The sequence below is a fragment of the Canis lupus genome, chromosome 34 (genome assembly GCF_048164855.1).
Source record: "Canis lupus baileyi chromosome 34, mCanLup2.hap1, whole genome shotgun sequence".
NCBI lineage: Eukaryota > Metazoa > Chordata > Mammalia > Carnivora > Canidae > Canis > Canis lupus.
In genome coordinates, this window is record NC_132871.1 from 4,888,228 (window position 1) to 4,899,878 (window position 11,651).

At 48.8% G+C, this 11,651-nt stretch overlaps 1 pseudogene; it reads right to left on the reverse strand.

The window, feature by feature from the left end:
- Positions 1-8,042: 8,042 nt before the first annotated feature.
- Positions 8,043-10,143, reverse strand: LOC140624529 (uncharacterized; annotated as a pseudogene).
- Between the last annotated feature and the right edge of the window lie 1,508 nt (positions 10,144-11,651).

The following is an 11,651-nucleotide window of genomic DNA, read 5'->3' on the forward strand; positions in this document are numbered from 1 at the left end:
CAGGTGTTAACGCAGAATGAGCAAGCCTTTAGTATCTCTAGAGGTCAGGAGGAGTTCTTGGAGCCTACGCTGGGCCAGGGGCCGGGGAAACACACTCTTCACAGTCAAGAAGGGCTCCTGACAATGAGTAGTTTTTTACAGGGTTATACACTTCTTGCGTTTTGTAAGAGCTCAAACAAGGACTACGGCCCACGGGCAGGCATCCCATTTTCATCTGATGGCATTGGCCTGAATTTTCAAACAATGGCTCTTTTTTACTTTATTTTAGTTTTTTATTTAGGTTTTATTTATTCATGAGAGGCACAGAGAGAGGCAGAGACACAGGCAGAGGGAGAAGCAGGCTCCCTGTGGGTAGCCCGATGCGGGACTCAATCCCAGGACCCTGGGGTCATGACCTGGGCCAAAGGCAGGTGCTCAACCGCTGAGCCATCTAGGTGCCCCTTTTTCTAAAGATTTGCTGTGACCCTTGTCTTTTCATAAAAAGATTGGTTTGAAATTTTAAATGTTTTAATCTTTAATGACAAATGGATATTTAGTTATTTGGTCCTGTTGAATTGAAAGGAAAATCAGTATTTATTGAGCCCACTTGGTATTATTTTCAGGGTGGAAAGTTGCTTTAGGTATATTGAAATTTGGATATTTATATGAATCGAACTTTCCATACACGTTACTGTCATTACCGTTTCAGGTCAAGCATGCCTAACTCTAATATGCTTCATTTCCAAGAAAGGTTCTCAGGCTGTCGTTTTGACCTAAAAAGAACAATGTAAGATAAATTAGCAAATCAAAGTGAGGAACCTAGCCAGAGAGGCCATATCTTATTTCCAGTTAAATGCACTTTACTACTTTCTCTTAACTTCGAGAATGAGGTGGAGGGATGGGTTCTGGTCAACTTCTTGCATGAGGTCCACAAACCTGGGACATGGGTGGCCTGGAGATGGGACGATACTGGATAAGCAACCTGTGATTGCCATGTCTTAACTGTGGTATAAGGCTAAGTCATATTCGTAGTGTACATACTGACCAAATGCTCAATCGTCTGGTCTTGGAATTATATTTGGCCAAGGCCTAAGAGGAAAATCACCATTATAGAATATAAGCTTCTAAGACATATGAACAAGTCTTATTTAAAAATTATTATAATTTTATTTCATCAGTTATATATATATTTTTTAATTTTTATTTATTTATGATAGTCACACAGAGAGAGAGAGGCAGAGACACAGGCAGAAGGAGAGGCAGAGACAGAGGCAGAGGGAGAAGCAGGCTCCATGCACTGGGAGCCTGACGTGGGATTCGATCCCGGGTCTCCAGGATCACGCCCTGGGCCAAAGGCAGGCACTAAACCGCTGCGCCACCCAGGGATCCCTCGTCAGTTATATTTTTAAAGTGTAATGTGGTTCAGAATCATTCATTTCTAACCTCTATCAACTGCTAAATTGCTCCTGTGCTCATGTTAAACCACTCATTTAAAATTCTAAATAGTGACTTACTTTTTAAAAAGATTTTATTTATTCATGAGAGACAGAGAGAGGCAGAAACACAGGCAGAGGGAGGAGCAGGCTCCCTACGGGGAGCCCAATGCAGGACTCGATCCCAGGACCCCGGGATCATGACCTGAACCAAAAGCAGACGCTCAGCCACTGAGCCCTCCAGGTGCCCCTAAATACTGACTTTCAAGTGGAGAGTGGAGAGCAACTCACGAAGTTGCTATCAAATTAGTAAGATTTGCTTTTTCTCCATTAGTAACTGAATAAGTTAAAGGCATTTCTTCTTTAACTCCTGCATTTGAAGTTTTGGGGGTCAGTGCTAATGATAAAATTTCATTGCAGTATTCTCCCAAACTGAAACTTCCTGCATTATTCGGTGGTATTTCCAGAAACAAACCTAAAACATGTCGCCCTTGTTTATTTTTTCCTAAGTTCTTGCATACATTACTGCATCATAATTACTTGAGAAAAAATTTTTTGATAGACTTTGGTTCTAAAAATGTGACAGTGGTACAAATGCAACTAAATTTTCCACTTGCATATTATCTTTAACTGTGTGCATGCTAATTTCGGCATCTTGTGGTAGAAAGAGAATCTTCACAACAAGTAGTATCATGTAAGAAATCCTTACATTCTAAAGGCACATTTGTACTTAAACTGATAGAATCCAATTTAAGGAGATCTCCACTCCAATTATATCTGAAATGTTTGTCTTGGGGCACCAGGGTGACTCAGTCGGTTAAGTGTCTGTCTTCGGCTCAGGTCATGGTCCCAGGGTCCTGGGGTGGAGCCCCTCATGGGGTTCCCTCCCAGTGGGGAGGCTGCTTCTCCCTCTCCCTCTCCCTGCCACTGTGCCTACCTGTGCTTTCCCTTATGTCTCTAATGAATAAGTAAAAGCCTTATAAAAAAAAGTATTTGAGAGCAGATATTCAATTATGAATCATAAATCAAGATGCCATACCAACTGGGTATGACCATAACCTATGGAATTACATGGTCATTGATCACACACAACTTGTAGAGGCCAAAAGGCAGATTGGAGCTGGCATTCGGTGGTTAGACCTTGCAAAAACTAAACCCAAATCTGAGGAGCAGCTAATGCACAAGTTCCTAGGCTGATGCTGAACTTTCAGTTCATCCCTAATGCCTACCTCCGGCCAAAACGTACAAGGGTCTTTTTGCATAGCCTGAAGCAAGGCCCTGCCAGTAGGACTCAGATGGGAATAAAGGTCAAATTTGATCTTGGCTGTTAATAGGGGTTTGTCCAAGCTGAAAACGCTGGTCAGAATAATAAGAAGAACTTACTGATAGTTCACTGTGCAGCGGACACTGCCAAGTTTTATCCAATTTGATCTAAGTATTGCTCATCTAGTCTTCACAATATCCCTACGTTACTGATGTGGAAACTGAAGCTCAGGGAAGGTGAGTAACTTGTACAAACTCATGTTGCAAGGAAGTAGCAGCCAAGATTTAAATCTGGTCCCAAACTATATACTTATCCTTATCCTTATATTGTCTCAGATCTCTCAGATCGGAGGGTGGGCTTCTGGATGCAGTGGCATTTAAGGCTGCTTGGCACCGCCTTGGGTGCAGCTTCAGCGTTAGGAGCCACTTCTGAGTGCCTACATCATGCCACTTTCACACCCATTGCCTGTTTTAATCCCCACCACCAAATTGCTCAAGAGGGATTGTCTTTTCATGAAGAAATGGTACCACAGAGCTTTAAGTCCCTTGTCACAGGCACATGGAGTGACAGTAATAATGGAGCACTTTAGGTTTTTATAGCTGGAGAGAGCCTTAGAAATGATCTACTTTAACCTACTCAAGGGTGAGTAATTTATCCAGTCACATAGAAGGAATCTTGTGATTTCTTTTAGAATTTTGTCATCTAGGTTCGTGGCATAGTAGGTGTAGTGCTCCTTCTATTGTGCCATGCTGCTACACGTACGTGCATGGTTCTACAGTCGTAACGCCTTAGTCATCATGAGCGTTTCCTGGTTCCTGCTAGGATTTTAGGGGGTCTATGTGAGGGATGATTCCATGGCATCAGAAAATCTGGGATCGCAATCCCAGCTCTGCTACTTTCAAGTTACTTGACTTTTCTGAGTTTGTTTCTATAAACGTAGAGCGGAGATAATATCTACCTCAAAGGGCTGTTGTCAGGACTGAAGTGAGGTCATGTGTATAAACTGATAAGATTCAATAGATGGAGGTTGTTTTTCTGATTTGTGGTTGATTTGACAATTTGTTCTGCATCTTATACAACTGTCTTCAAAGAGTTTGCTGTGGATTCTAGGAACGGTATCACATCACAACTTCCATTCACGAGACTGGGACACTTTTTTTTTTTTTTATGATAGTCACACAGAAAGAGAGAGAGAGAGGCAGAGACATAGGCAGAGGGAGAAGCAGGCTCCATGTACCGGGAGCCCGACGTGGGATTCGATCCCGGGTCTCCAGGACCGCGCCCTGGGCCAAAGGCAGGCGCCAAACCGCTGCGCCACCCAGGGATCCCCCCGACTGGGACACTTTCGCGTCTATATCTGGGCAGCCTGGGTGGCTCAGCGGTTTAGTGCTGCCTTCAGCCCAGGGCGTGATCCTGGAGACCCGGGATCGAGCCCCACGTCGGGCTCCCTGCATGGAGCCTGCTTCTCCCTCTGCCTGTGTCTCTGCCTCTCTCTCTCTCTCTCTCTGTGTCTCTCATGAATAAATAAAAATCTCAAAAAAAAAAATCCTTTGTGTCTATATCCCAGCCTATGTTCCAGCTCTGGTCTGAGAGTCTTTATGTGATCTTGGATGGGAAAGAGTTCTTTTTCTCAGGCAGCTTTAACATAAAGCAATGCTCAAGTTGATTGAAGCCTGCTCTTTACGCCTGTACATTGTACTATATTTATGTGCATTATACACACGGATGTAAAAGATAGAAACCTTGCATTTTCAATGTCATTGTAGCATCCGGAACAATTTTAACAATTGCTTGCTGGACGTCTCTGTGCTTTTTCCTCATGTTGTTTCCTGCCTCTAGAATGGAATGTTCGCTCATATTCTGGCCTCAACCTCCTGATCTCATTGTCAACAGTGAGTTCAAACCTTCTTTTCCATAGCACATCATTCTCTGTTTTCTTCTGAACCTCGTAAATACTTTTATTACACACTTACTGGATCATAGCGTGATTGTTACACATCTGCGTCTTCTTTGATTCTTGGAATACCTTCTGGGTCCGTGTTCATTTCACCTTTTTTAAAAAAATATTTTATTTATTTATTCACGAGAGAGAGAAAGAGGCAGAGACACAGGCAGAGGGAGAAGCAGGCTCCATGCAGGGAGCCCGACGTGGGACTCGATCCCGGGGCCCCAGGATCAGGCCCTGGGCTGAAGGCGGTGCTACACCGCTGAGCCCCCCGGGCTGCCCTCACCTTTCTTTTTAATCAAACCCCCAACTCAATGGAAAAGGCTGATGGCTGGACAGATGCTGTAGAAAAATGGCCTTTACTTCATGTTGGGGGCCAGTGGGTATTTTTCTTTTTGTACTTGCTTGTGAAGCACGGGTAGGTAGGGCTTCCAGGGCCCGGAGTGGAGGTAGCTCAGTGGTGACGCAAAGTGGTTTGTGTGATTTCTCCCAGTGAGATCATTCCCACGTTCGGAGTATTAAGGGGACACTTGGAATCTGAACTCCTTATGTAAATAGGCATAAGCCCCTGAGACTGATGACACGCTATAAGTTAACTAAATTGAATTTAAATATAAAAAGTTTTAGGGGATCCCTGGGTGGCTCAGCGGTTTAGCGCCTGCCTTTGGCCCAGGCGTGATCCTGGAGTCCCAGGATCGAGTCCCGCGTCAGGCTCCCAGCATGGGGCCTGCTTCTCCCTCTGCCTGTGTCTCTGCCTCTCTCTCTCTCTATGTTTATCATTAAAAAAAAAAAAAACTTAAAAAAATAAATATAAAAAGTTTTAATAAATAGGCATAAGAAGGGGAGGGGTCGTGAGAGATCCAGATAGTGTTTCCTGTAACAGGAAAATGACTTTTTTTTTTTTTTAATCTGGAAACGTAAGTGAAATGCCAAGAGCAAAGAAGAGGAGCTCTAAGAGAAATTGCAAAGTGACAGTTGAGGTCATCGTCCTGAAGTAGAAAAATGGTCCTTTGAGCCTGGTGACCCGGGCCTCCCGGAGGTGGGCGCTTCACACACGGGGCCGGGGCTGCGAGGCCTTCACCGCAGCGTCAGCCCTGGGCAGCGGTGCCCCCGCCCCGGAGCTCGGCCGACGGTCCTCTGAGGTCATCGGGCGCAAGGCCCAGTGGACCTGTCACCCCGTCAGCCTAACTTCCCATCCGGCCCCGCGATGCGCCGGCAGCTACCCTGGCGGCCGGGCCCACGCTGAGGAGCGGCGACTCCCGGAGCGAAGAGCCTCGGCCGCGGGTTCTAGGCTCGTCCTGAGGGCCCGGCCCGGCCCGGCTGACGGGAGCTCCCACGGCGGCTCGGCCTGAGGGGCGCTGCCCAGGGCGGGGGCCTGGCCTCAGCCGCCGGCCACACGGGCTGCCTCAGCCCACCAGGACGTGGCCTTCCGGACAGGGCGTCCCAGCTGGGAGACAGATGTGGCCTTTCAGGAGCAGCTCCTCCAGCCGCCCCCCTCAGGGCTGTGGAGCTCCCGCCTCGCCTCACGCCCCGACCTCCCGCGCCTTCGAGGAGGACGAGGAGGACGAGGAGGACGTGTGCACCGGCCGCTCGGCCTGCGGGGAGAGGCCCGGGGCCACACGCAGGCAGAGGTGCTCGCCGCAGGCCCGACGGCGGCCTGTCAGTGGAGGAGGGAGGATGGCGGGTCCTGTCGCGGCCTGAGGCTGATGTCTGTCCCGTGACCACGGGCAGGAGGAGGATCACATGCTTCTCGGCCGCAGACGGCGACACAGGTCCCTGAAGCCGGGCCACGTGGCACAGGAGATCAGGGAGGACCGCTGTCACCCGTCGCGCCTTGCATCAGTTCGACGAATGTTTCTTAAGTTTATTTTCAAGCAACCTTTCCCCCCGACGACGTGGGGCTGGAGCTCGTGACCCCGAGACCGGGAGCCACATGCTCCTCTGGGGCACCAGCCCGGCGCCCTCAGCGGCAACAGCTCTTTCCTGACAGCGGCTACGCGCGGACGTGGTGGCTCAGCCTTCCCGCGGCCCGACCCGCCGCCCCTCCCCGCTTGCCCACGCCGGGTCTCTGAGACTCGGTCACGAGAAGGTGGAGCATCGGCCGGGCCAGGCCCGTTTCGGCCGCAGTGACGAAGGGCGCCCGCTCCGAGGGCCGTCTGCCCCCTGCCTTGGCAGGAGCGCGTTTCCTCCCTTGCAAAAGGAAGTCTCCAGCCCGAGCAGACCGACTCCGTCAGCCGAGCCAGGGGTACGATCTCATGCGTCAGACAAACCCCAGTTTGCTGTTTCTTGTAACAGAGTTCAAGGAAGACCTGGGCTCAAGGAAGAGTTTGTTCTGACCGGCCGCGGCTCCGTTGGAACAAATGCCTGCACGCACCCTGGCTGCACAGCTCCGTCTTCACAGACCTGGGCCGCGTCCCGGGTCTTCAGCGATGAGCATAGGGTCCAGTGTTCCAAGAAGGATCCGGCTTCTGGACGTGCCGTCTGCAGAAGAGCTCATTTCATAGGAACTGAGCTAAAATTTCTATCGTGGAGCAAACGTGGTATAATCTTTCTGAATAAAAAGCCAATCAGGGCCGAACTCTGCTGGGGAAGTAGGCTCTGGGATACTTGAAGGGAAACACATGTACATGGATTAATATGAGGAGGGTTTCCTAGTTGTAAATCCGAAAAAAAATCCAGGACAATCCTCTTTTCACAATCGCTTATTGAAAACTTTTGCAAGAAATTTCTTCCCCAAAAAAGGACTGTGGAATTAGTCTACTGGTCAATTAATTAAAGGTAATTTTATTTTTTTTTAATTTTTTGAAATTTATTTATGATAGTCACACACAGAGAGAGAGAGAGGCAGAGACACAGGCAGAGGGAGAAGCAGGCTCCATGCACCGGGAGCCCGACGTGGGATTCGATCCCGGGTCTCCAGGATCGTGCCCTGGGCCAAAGGCAGGCGCCAAACCGCTGCACCACCCAGGGATCCCAATTAAAGGTAATTTTAATCATCTTTTTAAAAATTCTTCATACAAAGCACAGATGTGTGTGTCTCTCAAACAGACTGCATTATGTAAGTCCTTAAAAAAAACACACGATTGAATGAAGACCTACAAATATTTATGCCAAGCAGGAATCCGCCTGCCACCTCCCTGCAACATTAACTCAAAATTGATGTTGAGGGGCACCCGGGTGTCTCCGCGGTTGAGCGTCTGCCTTTGTCTCGGGTCGTGACCCCGGGGTCCCGGGTTCGAGTCCCACATCAGGCTCCCCGCGGGGAGCCTGCTTCTGCCTCTGCCTGTGTCTCCGTCTCTTTCTTGGTGTCTCTCATGAATAGATAAATACAATCTTAAAAAAAAAATTTGATGTTGGATTCAAGATTCTGAGACTAGGTTTCTACTACTTGAGCTCTAGCAAAATTTAAGGTTCTGTAGACTCAGCTAGGATAATGTCCTCCATGTCCAAATCTAAAATGATTATGCTGATAACCTCCATGCTGAGTGCTGTTCAGATTGGCCCCCCTGGTGACAATTCTGGCTCACCCTTCCTCCCCCAGCCTCCTCCTCCTTGGCCTCCGCAACCACCTCTCTCTCCATAAGCACTGCCTTGATCACCACGGCGCCCACCATCGTGGTATCTGCCCTGCTGGTATCCACCACCCTGGTATCCACTTCCTGTATAGGTAGATGTTTGGAAGCCACCGTCACTACCACCTTGGTAGCTACCACCGTGGCCACCACCATGATGGCCCCCTGGCTGGAAACCTGAATCTTTTTTTTTTTTTAATTTTATGTATTTATTCATGAGAAACACACACACAGAGAGAGAGAGAGAGAGAGGCAGAGACACAGAGAAGCAGGCTCCACGCAGGGAGCCCAACGCGGGACTTGATCCCGGGTCTCGGGGATCATGCCCTGGGCTGAAGGCAGCCCTAAACCGCTGAGCCCCCCGGGCTGCCCTGGAAGCCTGAATCTTGGTAAGCACCACCGTGGTAGCCACCTCCTGCTCCATTCCCTCCATCTGTCCAGCCTCCTTCATGCTTATTTCCTCCTTCTCCCCCTCAGCTACCATGGGCGTAGCCACCTCGTCGACCTCTCCGTCCTCCTTGTTCATGGCCTCCTCGTCCACCATATGGGGAAGGTTCATGACCCCCTCCCCCCTTCTTGGCCTGCTGCTTGCCGCTGGGGGCCATCCTGCCTCTGTGCCGTGCTGGCATCTCTGGAAGGGGGGGTGCGATTTCACGGTCTACCTCCCCTGTCGGGCATCCAGCCCGTCAACACCTTGTTGCTGGCTTGGCCGGTCTTCCCTCCTATAGAGCCATGGCTTGTTCTTAAAAGCTTTGACAGGTGTTGTCTTGTAGCCAAAAGGTGGGCCACAGCAACGGTGCTTTTAGGAGTATGAGCTTTTAGGGGATAAGGTTTCAGCTTGTCTTTGCTAATTTTTCTGTGTGACCTTTGGCTCCGTCAGACCAACCAGAAGACTGGACAGCGACATCCAACCATCTTATTAGCGGCCTTCTCGGGACCGGGTCTTCATTAGCTGCGGTTCATCGCCCCGGCCTTTCCCAGGGGGCTGGTCCCAGTGGCTCCTGCAATACAGGCCTCCCCACATGGTTAGCTGCAGCTCCTGCCAATGTCCCCTCTAATCGTTTGTCAATCCCGCTGAAGACCTGGAACGCAGTCATACTGGCGGCGGGTTTGGACGTTCCCAGGGCAGGACATGTGCTTTTCAAGTCTTGAGGGTCCTCGCTGCGCCTCCTCCGGAGCTTCTCCTAGAGCAGCGTTCCCACAGGCCATTCTGGCAGGTTCCAACTCTGAGATGAGGCATGTGAGCCAAAGGAGGCACTTCTGAGTGCGAAGGCGCGTGGTCACATCCAGATGTGGCCTCCCCTAGTGGCCCACTCAGCTTGGGCTAGAATTCTCAGCTGCACTCGGACCGTTAGTCACTTGCACGTTTCCCTCTGGTTTATGGAGCACGCTTGACCCATCCACCAGCCCAGCACCGAGTCTGATGAGCTCGGGAACTGGCTCCGCAGACACGGCCGGCGGCCCACGACGGACCCACAACCTGGGTCTTCGGGCAGCGCCAAGATGGTAGCGTCCCCGAGGTCACGCTCCACGCCACTGCGACACTCACACACGGGTCACTAGACTCCCTTCTGCCCCCCCAGCATGTGCTCACACATCTGCAGCCTCCCTGCAGCGAATGTTTATTTAATACCTGCTATGGGCCAGCCACTTGGGGCAGAGGAGTAGGAAGACACTATCCTAAAGCACAATTTAACTAGACTTATCCAGTTCCCAGCCCCATGCCCATCCACCCCTAAGGAGGAAGACTCCCAGCGGAGGCTCCTGCGATCCTACACTTGCACCCCACTACCCGTCCTCCTGCTGCCGGGCAGTTAATGAGAGAGGAAGCTGGATCCGCGGGGAGTTAGTCCACTGACTTGGAGGTGGCGGCCTGTTTCTACCAGATGTTTCTCGTAAGTGAGGACCAAGGCTGAAGGTTGTAGTGGTTGTTTCAGCTGCGAGTGTCATGGAGTAGAGATTGGGGTGGTCATTGGGGCAGTTTGCTATGCTCCCAGATTATAAGGAAGGAGAGAATCAGAAAGCTGATCGGGTGAAAAGAATGGTGTGGATGCCCAGAAGAAATCAAAGAAACATGGCACGATGAAGTTGAGAAAAAATCCAGACTCTCTCCTTCAATCTCTCTCTTTTTTTTTTTCCACTTGAATTGATTTCATTAGATTTATATTTCTTACTACTTCCCAGTGCAGAGAAGGTCCTCAAAAAAATATTTATTGAATGAATGAATTGTACGGGGCATTGCGTCCTAAATGCTTGGTGTATACAGGAAGCAGATACGGTCCCTGCCATCGCGGGGTTCGTCCCTAGAGGAGGAGACAGGTGACAGGTGTTACGTATCCGATCTTGACCATGACACAAATGTTGACTCTCATCATCTGATGCAGGAGGCAGGTATTGAACAAATAATGACTATTCGATAGTGCGGTGTCAAAACCAACCAGAAGCTCAGGTAAAAATTTCGATATTATTGATCACGACCAATGGATACGTGAATGCGTAAGAACATTGATATCATTAGCAAAAACATAAACAAATTGCACTTCACTGGAATTCAGAGTTGGCTGGATGTTTTTTTTTTCCCACCCTCCCTCTCCCTCCTTTTCTTCCTTATTTCTTCCCTTTCCTTCTTTTTTGAAATATGACTGCAGGGATCCCTGGATGGTGCAGCGGTTTGGCGCCTGCCTTTGGCCCAGGGCGCGATCCTGGAGACCCGGGATCAAATCCCATGTCGGGCTCCCGGTGCATGGAGCCTGCTTCTCCCTCTGCCTGTGTCTCTGCCTCCCTTTCTCTCTGTGTCTCTCATGAATAAATAAATAAATGAAATATGACTGCAATATTGTGCTAGTGCACATATTTTAATTTGGTGCAGAGCATGCATAACAAAATAAGTGAAAAGCTGTAAATGTTAGAGCATACATATTATTAATTTCAATGACAAAGGGGCGATAAATCATTTTGCCAACTGCACTGTAACATTCAAGTTCTGCCTCTGTTATGTCTCATTGGCCAAGCATTTGCAATTCTGAACTCTGCAGACTGGGGAAAAAGCAATTAGTTTATAACAATAGATCCCTGACTTATCATACGTACCTTTCCTACTTCCTACTTTGTCTCTTTAACTGAAAAAAAAAAAAAAAAAAAGCCTTTCTCAAATATGTACTATTTACAGGTCATTGGAAAACAGTGGCGCACAATAGGATTATTATAACATATTAAAACATAGCACTTTTATCTTACTGGCGTGCGGAGATCACATGTGAAAACTTTTTGATCTCTGTGGACTTTTTAGTGGAAAAGATTTGGAAATAAATCCTTTTGTCACTGGCCAAAACAGAACTGTGGTAGCTGTTTTATAGTCGGTCACTTTTTAACAATGGATAAAACAGTTTTTGTTGAAGCCAGTTTATTCATACATAACAGGCAACATGTTGCCTTAAAGACAAATAAATGCTTATTTT